Here is a 9,813-nt window from a genome sequence, read left to right on the forward strand (position 1 = left end):
ACCGCAATCTAGGAATTTTACGTTACGGTGATGCTTGAACTCATTCTCGAACCACTGCTGCTGTAATCCCAGGCTTCGATTCGATGTCTCGGATCCTCGATCCTCGATCCTCGATGTTTTGTGGATTCGTTGTTCTGTCGAAAATTGATGTGCCGTTGCCCGGTGACGTCGTTGAAATAATCAGCTGCTCGTGTCTGAATTAAATTACAATCGACGACTGACGCGCGCCAAAGTACTGTATCGGATTCTGTAGCTGCGTTGCTACCGTTAAAACCGACGAACTACTAAAATAGTGAACTACTCGAAACCAATAGTCCCCCTAACAGCGACGGACACTGTTACCACGGTCCCGTGACTATCCCTTTCACGCACACTAACCGACCCGCTACGCAATTCTTTACAGTGCGACCGTACACGATTTCGCGAAACTTGCCTTGCCTTCTGGGTTGCTGGATTCACGCTATCTGGCTCGAAGGACCAAATGTACGAAAACGTCTTTTTCGGACAAGAAGGCAAACACTGGCAAGTTACTGTTAAATGAAAAGGCACACTTTATTAACACTTCACTTTACTTGTTACAGACTTACGTACGTTACGCGGGGTAAAAATATAACTCAAGCCACACGCGCAATGCGCGCATATTTATATCTCCACGCTTGATGTTCCAGAAGGACGTGGAATGTTCTGGCACAGCGTAGCTCCTCCTAGCACAGCGTAGCTCCTTGCGTGCATGATGTTGATGATAATGATGATGATGATGATGATGATGATGATAATGATAATATGATGATGATGTAATGATGATGGCGATGATGATATTGACTAGTTTCGCCTTCTATGCTCTCTCAATCTCTCATCGCTGATTGTTGCCGATGCGCATTGTGTATGCCGTTGTTGGTGCTATTTGAAATCGAGGAGCGCGAACACTTCGCGCTATCGGCGTTGGGCATGAATTCACTCCCTTTCTTTCTGAACAGACGTCATAAAATGTAAATTAGCCAGAGCGTAGAGTAAAGTTGCCACATGAGAACACACTTCACACACACCTGCGACGCAGTTACAATGTGCAGATTCGATGCATCCATCTTTTTTCACAAGTATCCATGCAGTCAGTAGTGTGTTATTGAGCCTCATAGAATGGGGCCCTCCTTAGCCGTGCGGTAAGACGCGCAGCTACAAAGCAAGACCATGCTGAGGGTGGCTGGGTTCGATTCCCGGTGCCGGTCTAGGCAATTTTCGGATTGAAAATTGTCTCGACTTCCCTGGGCATAAAAGTATCATCGTGTTAGCCTCATGATATACAAATGCAAAAATGGTAACTTGGCTTAGAAACCTCGCAGTTTATAACTGTGGAAGTGCTTAATGAACACTAAGCTGCGAGGCGGCTCTGTCCCAGTGTGGGGATGTAATGCCAATAAGAAGAAGAAGAAGAAGAATGGTACACCTAAAATAAAGCCTAATAATGCCATGGTATTTAAAAAAATATATTTTCATTACTTTTCCTCGCACTACGTACACGTTATTGATTATTCCACCGGCTACGTTCGAGACAAATCCATACTCAAACTTTCGGTATGCTTCGATGCTCCGCAAGTTCCTGATGTGCTGACCAAATGTTGGCACCAGAGCCGTAGCGTGGCCTCCCGGCGCCCTTGGCAAAACTTTATTGGGCGCCCCTTACTATCATGCAGATGTTCAAAACAAAGAACGCGCTAATCAGGGTGATTTAGAATCAATTAATTGAGTGATGTAAAATTTTCTTTATGAATTCCCTAAGCTCCTATAACTTTCATATGTTCCAATTAAGAGGTACGAAGTAAGGAATTTTTGAATTCCATAAACCTACACAAATATAAATAACTTACTAACTTAACTACCGGTTTATAGTGCGGACCTAGACAAATCGAAAAACCCTTCTTTGGAGTGGATTGGATGACGTTCAGAAACTCCAACGACTGGACCTAGTCGTATCAACCCCATATCGGATCTGGCAGCAGTTTGGTGGCACTGGTGGAATTGCTTGGATGAATTAAATTCAACTTTGAAGTAGGCTAGTCGCCATCATTATTGAAATCCCTCGATGCAGATTCTTGTGTTCAGTATGCTGTTAGATAAGTGTCATCATTCCAAATACTCATCCTCGTTTAAAGCTTAACCAGTTCATATACATAGAACCAATCTCAAACTAACATTATCAATGCTCATCGAATATTCAACAACTTCGATTTGTTTTTGCACCATTGAGCTCATACAAGTCTCTGGTTTAATGGAATCAGAAATATCACTGAATCAAATGTGATCGTTTTCGGACCTCAATAACCTCGCAGTAAATTTATCTCAAATCCCACAAACTCCCTATCATTTCTTTCGTGTATATGTTTTATACAGTCTACTCTGTGTTTCGCCTTTCGCGTATTGAAAAGTTCCCTTCTAGGACTCCCTCCCTAGAAGCCTGGTCTATGGTCTTTGCCATTTGCATTTCCTTTTCTTATCATTTTGTTCTTACTTCCACTATTGAAGGATCGACTGTTTATTGTTATTTCAGCTTAAAGTGGCTACGCAGTCTTTAAAGATTGAACCAAGATTTTTATTTGTCCAAAGGAGTCCTGTATGGCTGCCATTTTGTTTTGTGCTATTGAAGGATCGACTGTTTATTGACAGCATAATGGCAGCCATACAAGACTCCTTCTTTGGACAAATAAAAATCTTGTTTCAATATTTAAAGACTGCGTAGCCAGTTTAAGTTGTTCTAACTTCTTTATCTGTTTGAAGGCGATGGTTACTAGTCAAATGGTTGAATACGGAATCGTTGATTACCGAGGAAATCTACTAATCGCGAAATCCTTGATTTTGGCGCCCCCTAAGGCCTGGCGCCCTTGGCGGGGGCCAACCTGGCCAACCACACGCTACGGCGCTGGTTGGCACAGCTTGATTTAGCAGATATTCAATAACATGTCCCGTTGTTACCATAGTTGGGAAATCCGTGCTGTTCAATGTGGCTTCATATGCACGCAGAAAAATGTATTGTAGAAACAACAATATTCCGGGTTGAATTCAACAATAAATATTGTTAACTCAGGGCTAATAATATTTAGCGTTTGAATCAATCCATAATATTGTTGTTTTTACAATCATGCTTTGAGCCGCGATATTGTTAAATCAACAATATTATTGTTGAAATAATTGTGCCTGTATTGTTGATTCAAACTATAAACACTGTTGATTCAACAATTCTATATTGTTGAACCAATAATAATTTATACCCGTTTATACCATTAAAATTGTTTTCTTTTTTTAAATAAAATGAACAAATAATGAATTCCTAAGAAATGTGTTTCAATGTTTAATCTTTTATTATATATTTATTATACTCTGCCACAGCACATCTTCTGCTGATGTTCATCATGCATCACACGCCATGCGTAATGTATCATCTGAGAAAGCCCTTAAAATAAAATTGTGTTAAATAAAAATAATCTTAATGCTTTTCTTTTGGGTGAAAAATAAAACTTTTATTTACCTGACGTTTCAGTCATCAAATAAACCAGAAATAAGTCCATGATCTTGTCCGAGAACTTCTCGGAGAGCGTAGCAAGAAGTACCTTCAATTTTTTAGCGTAAACTCCAATTCAAATGCTTTGTTCTGAAAAAGGTATTTTAAAGTTTGGCATGTAGAATACATAATCATTTATGTTTATTGGAACTTACCTGTAGCCAGTAAACTGCTTTATCCAATTAGAACTTAGTATTTTATTTATTTTTAAAACAATAAATTCAGGAATCCATTGGAAAATTCCAGAGCTACTAATATGTTTAGACATTATTTACACACAATAAAATACACGTTTATTCTTTTTCTAACAAATGTGGTGAAAAATAAATATTGTGGAAATTAAATTTATATTGTTGTTTTAACAATAAAATATTGTAGAATCAACAATAACACCTTTTGATTCATTAATTAATGGATTATTGAAAACAACAATACATATGTTTGGTTTAATCGTATGAAATTATGCTGCGTGTGGGTCGATGTAATTGATCGACTTTATTTTCTCAGCGTACCGTCTCTTCTCCGCTGCTGGTAATGCGTTTGCATAAGCGGAAAACTTACCAATTGTAATTCCACTAATACTCATTATTTTTCGAATATATTATACGAAACTTGATAAAATAATCATTAGTTTTCCTGATACCAAGATTTTTTCTAAGTTCCTATAAACAAACCACTGCTAAACGTCAAAAGTGTGAGGTTAGATCAGCGAATGCAATACACGCTCGTTCAGCTGAACTCAAATTTGGGTCAGATTAACTCAAAATCGGAAAAACTGGCTCAAGACAAAATTGAGTTAAGGCCACTGAACTCAATTTTGTGTTATAAAGAAAGATATTCATTTTGAGTTACATTTACTCAAAATCATAAAATCAAATTTTTAGAATTTTGAGTTTGTCAAAACTCGGGCTCAGTTAAAAGAAGAGAATCAATTCAAAATAAATAATATAGTAAAAATAACATTTATTACAGCATAGTTAAAGAGGTTATAAACTACAGAGAAAGATTGTCACAGTCGTTACATTCTTTGCTGGCTGATATTTATATGCTGGGAAATGCTATTGCGAATTCTTTATGATTTGATCAAAGAATTGACATTTATGCGCTCAACATGTTTGTAGAGAAGAACAAAGGGAATCCCAGCGAAAATCGTTTTCTGTAGTACCTAACCTCTTTGAGCATAATACATTAACTATAGTATACTGATATTAATGAATCTCGGTCCTCAAATATCTCTGGCGTTCGATTTTCATGGTACGTCTGGGAGCTCGCCTGGGGGAGTGAAAAAATGTCATTATAGACATTCTCGTCATAACTATATGATTCTTACCGCGGGCATGAACCAATGACTATCCGACTATCCGACTATCCGTATCTGGTGCGAGATCACAGACCATTTTCACAAGTAAGGTCATAAAAACTGTTCACGCCGGTACCACCATCTTGGTAGTTGGTTATGGCACAGAGAAGTTATGGTCTGAAAACTTGGTCTTTCCCGCGATATTTCCAGACGTGGTTTGAGCGTGCGTTTCAATGTCCACATCGTATAATAAGGAGCAAATATGTTGTTTCTGGATAATGCTGCAATAATAAATGAATGAATAATCTATTTTATATTTTATATTTTAGACTTTAGTAATTCAAAACTTACTTGAGGATTTATAGGCGATCGTTGGACTTCTGAAATTTTCAAGGTGAACTCATTTTTGAGTTCAAATACAATTTAGATAAATATGAGTCGAAGCTACTCAAAATAATAATTCTCAGTTACTCAGCGTTTGACGTTTCAAAAGAAGTTATTATTTTGAGTTATGCTAACCCAAATTTGAGTTCAGCCGGACGAGCGTGTACTCTATATAAGATTGTACTGTACTTCTTTGTATCTTTTTATCTCGAGCCATTCTTTTCATTCCAATTATTTAGTTGCCACGTCGCGTCATAAATGCGACTGAAATAAAAAGTAACACATGTCGTGCACGAGGTATATTTTATTAATTCTTTCCAGTAGTAGGCACTCATGATAGCAATAAAAAATGCCACAAATTAGGCCTGAATCGTTCATATGAGCACATACGTTTGTGGTAGAAATTTGGTGAAATAATATTTCTATCCTTGGTTTTTGCCTTTCTCGTATACTAAGTATACGGAAAGGCTATAGAACTGCTCCAAAACCGAACTTTTTATAGAAGGCTCGGAGACCCATAGTGTTATATACCAATCGACTCAGCTCGACGAATTGAGGTGATGTCTGTATGTGTGTATGTATGTGTGTGTGTGTGTGTGTATGTGTACAAAAATGTGAGACACGTTTTTGGGCATTTATCATTATCCGATTTGCTCGCAACAAGTTGCATTCGACGCGGAATGCAGTCCCATTGGTTCCTATTTAAAATTAGATCGATTGAACTTTGCGTTTCGGAGTTATGGCCAAAAAACTGTTTTTACGTGCAAAAAAAAGCAAAATGCTCCAATCTGGATTCGAACTCGTGATCTCTTGATCGGGAAGCGGCTACTACACCACAGCACCACCGATACACATAGAATGTGACAAGATACATACAAATATAAATCATCGAATTGGGCATATATTCATTACCTCTGTAAGCATCAGAGTTTATCCTGCTAGAGTACCGATTCCTATTCTGGAAGTATTAATGGATCGAGAAAAGAAAATATTAGCTTTTACCGTTGGTTATTTAAATATACAGTTTCAATACATTAACTTAGAGCAAGATTGCCGGTGGTGAGTATAAGCCGTTTGGCAGCGCAGTATCATTACTTGACACTTTTCCGATCGCTACTGCGGACAGGTGATCAAATTTGGTAGCGCGATAACAGCGCTGCTATTTGATGAACTATTAAATGTGCGGAATGCAGCCACCAAACCACCAATCGAAAATAGTGACCAGTGCGAAAAAGAGTGACTAAACTAAAATGACAGCGCTGCGAGGATGATCAAAACACTCGCGCCCAGTAATGATGCTCTAATAGATGAACTATTGAAATCGCTTGGATACGCTGTTTCTTTAATTGAGATAAAAGTAGATTCACTATTGATTTGAGGATGTTAATGCAAAATTTTATTGGTATAATTGCATAATTACATCCAAACTAGTGGACACATATGTGTATAATAATGGGAAGTATCAATAAGAATCCCTCAGGTTACGCGTGCCCTATGCAAATTACCAAATAGTAATTTGGGGTGACCTTTTTACGATAGGATATCCGCTCAATAATTAAAAATCCTCTTCTCTGCTAAACGTTAGACATAACTTTTCTCATGTCTTATTGCTATCAAGCGCTAAGAAAAGCACAAATACCCTATATACTGTAAATACTCCTCAGTCCTCATATAGCAATTTCAAAAAGCATCGTGCTTTGTTTAACACGTTCAACGCTCTCCCATTCGAATGCGCCTAAAAGAAGGAATGGCAATGTGCCGTCGCGCAGTGGTGGTCCCCCATACAAATACTCGACTAAACCTACGATTGCGCTTAAAATTTAGCAACAGTAATTTTGTAACGCTGAATTCATTTTGAAATTTAAATAGTTATCCGACATATGCTATGCTATCCATAGACTCCCGGAAGCCCATGACTTAGGATTACAGCAGCGTCTTAATTCTAACCTTGAAACAGTAAATTTCCCGCTTTGGCGCAGCAAGGCGCAATTCGCCAAACTAACCACTGTTAAGTGACAAAATATATATTTCAATGCATCATATCAGTTCTTTCCGAATCTTTCCCGATACAAAATTCAGTCAAATTTAATTTTCCCATACATATATGTTTAGGAGATACTTTACACCATCAACTTGAACCAAGTCACCAAAAATTAAATTTACTAACTACAATTAACAAATTGAGGAATTATCATTGACTAAATGTGCAAATTTGAAATAATATCAGCTTCACGAAAGGGGCTTGTCTGGGTTTCCGCCACTGTGGATAGGTCGGCTTAACCATCGTAGCATCAGCGGCAAGCCGTGCTTCTGTTCTATTTTTACGCATATGCATGCATCATTCTTTGTGGCGTTCAATCAGCATATGGGAGCGCAGCTGGTGTGCGGGAAGACGCGGGACGCATGCGCAGTCACTTCAGTCTCTTGACGTCGGATGAATATTGCCGTATGAAGCATCACCAACACACATCGCATTGCGTGCGGCAATGTTCTATTTTTAGCTCAGCTGGGTTGAACGTTGATCCGAGCAAATGAGATTTGGGGAAACTAAAGACACTATATACAAAGACGCGAAATCTGATCCCTGAACAAACAAATCACCAGGCAACTCTGCGTGCGCAACACTGCTGATGCTGGATGTACTTTCCACATTGGTCTATATTGTTTTCCAAATTCAAAAATATTTAATTTGCAACGTGTTCAACCACGTAAAACAAAACGCAAATTCACCATAAACAAGTATAAGGTTAATTATCAACCATTCGCGAACATTTATTTGCCCAAATTGGTCAAAAAATATTTAAACAATAATGCAAATATATTCATTCGTATTACTTCAAATAAACCCTTGCCAAATGTTCCGCGTGATTTTTTGGAATGAAAGGTCTCTTGCTCGATTGGAATGACATTGACAGTAAATTTGGAATTCCAATTGGAACATTTCCCGTCTTTGTTTATAGTGTCTTTAGGGGAAACTGGTTCATGAGTATTACGAAAAAAAAAAGAAAAGCCCAGATTAATCCACCTACAGTGAGATTTTGACCCTTCCTTAGTTATAAGGAATTTTTTTTCCGGTCTCCAGTATTTAAAACGAGATAAAACTACTCAGCTTCCCACGGCGATTTACCGCGAAAGTGACAATATAATTGCCTACCCAAAGGCGGATGTCATGGATTGAGTGACAACTCAACGAATGATAACGTACTGTACTTCATGCTGCCTATCTATAAGGAGCTCGTCGGATTGAATAACTATTGTGACATGGTTAGTAACTATCGTAACGCTGGTTGCATATATTGCACTCGTAATTCACATAGACCTTGATATTAATTAATCCAGAACTAACTAAATCAGTCATTGATCTGAGCGAAACTCAATAGCGTTCAATAATAACATATATTTCGCCTTAGGGTCTGTTCACAAATTACGTAACGCTTTTGGGGGAGGGGGGAGGTCCAACTTGCGTTATATTTTGTTACACCAAAAGGTGGGGGAGGGGTGGGTACAATCAAATGTTACGCATAACGCGAATAAAAATTTATTTTTAATGCTTCTTTTTTCATCACTGATTGAAGTAATTGCTGATAGGCGTTAATCAAGACGGGGAACACGCATCACCCTTTCCTCTTCACTACCATACTACCCATAATTGTCCGAAATTAGTCTTTGTAGCTTTTTACTTTTTATCTCAGAGCAGGCTACTCCGGTGTTTTTTTTTTTGAAAATAGTAAAGACAGTGAGTGACAAATTGTTGCTTAATGTCGAGGCATTTGTGACAGTAAACAGTTCAATTTAAAAATTATATTTTATCGCTATCGCATCCGTCATCACCGAAATCAAGCACATAGCTTGATATGCGTAAAAACATCACGCAAATATTGTATTTCTCGACAAAACAGCCCCGCTAAACTTTTTGAATGATCATGATCACAAATTCTATTTTCGTTTCTACTAGCTGCATTCTTGGTTTTTGATCATGTGTCGTTCGTGTTCTAACAGTGGTAAAAAAAATACTAAAACCCACATGCTTCAGAGAAGGAAAAAAATCTGCATTTAAAATTTTCGCAGTTACGCGTTACATGGGGGAGGGAGGGGGTACCAAAAATGTTACTTTTTGTTACGAGGGGGAGGGAGGGGGTCAAAAACTCGGATTTTTGCGTTACGTAATTTGTGAACAGACCCTTATGGATGCCTAATTTGGTAAAACTAAACTTGTTCAATACCTTAAAAATGAGCTAGATTTTTATGGTAGTAAATTTCAGAATTTGCACACATTCGCACACATACATGCATACAAGTGGTCTATTAGTGTCTCAAAACATGCTCACATTTGCTATCTAGCTTCCACTGAAGAAATTTTTGAAATCCCTTTCAATTTTTACGTTTTTGCTTTTCTGAGAAGATTTTTTTGTACATGCTTCTATATGTTCCTCAATTAAAATCATTTGTTTCCTCGAAACAAATAAGAAAAATAGGCATAATTCCATATCATATCATTTGTTATAATTATATTTTCAATATCAAAGTGAATTTGTTTCAAATATCATACATTTTATTTAATAATTCACGAGATTTC

The 9,813-nt window shown here is 37.7% G+C and overlaps 1 long non-coding RNA gene across 1 annotated transcript; it reads right to left on the bottom strand.

Annotated features, from left to right (window-relative positions):
* Positions 1–4,552: 4,552 nt before the first annotated feature.
* LOC134225527 (uncharacterized) lies at positions 4,553–5,277 on the bottom strand. Its single transcript, XR_009983268.1, has 3 exons — positions 5,205–5,277; positions 4,884–5,134; positions 4,553–4,825 (listed from the first exon to the last, which is right to left on the bottom strand). It is a non-coding gene; the product is annotated as an uncharacterized LOC134225527 (long non-coding RNA).
* Between the last annotated feature and the right edge of the window lie 4,536 nt (positions 5,278–9,813).

Source organism: Armigeres subalbatus, chromosome 3 (genome assembly GCF_024139115.2).
Source record: "Armigeres subalbatus isolate Guangzhou_Male chromosome 3, GZ_Asu_2, whole genome shotgun sequence".
Classification (NCBI taxonomy): domain Eukaryota; kingdom Metazoa; phylum Arthropoda; class Insecta; order Diptera; family Culicidae; genus Armigeres; species Armigeres subalbatus.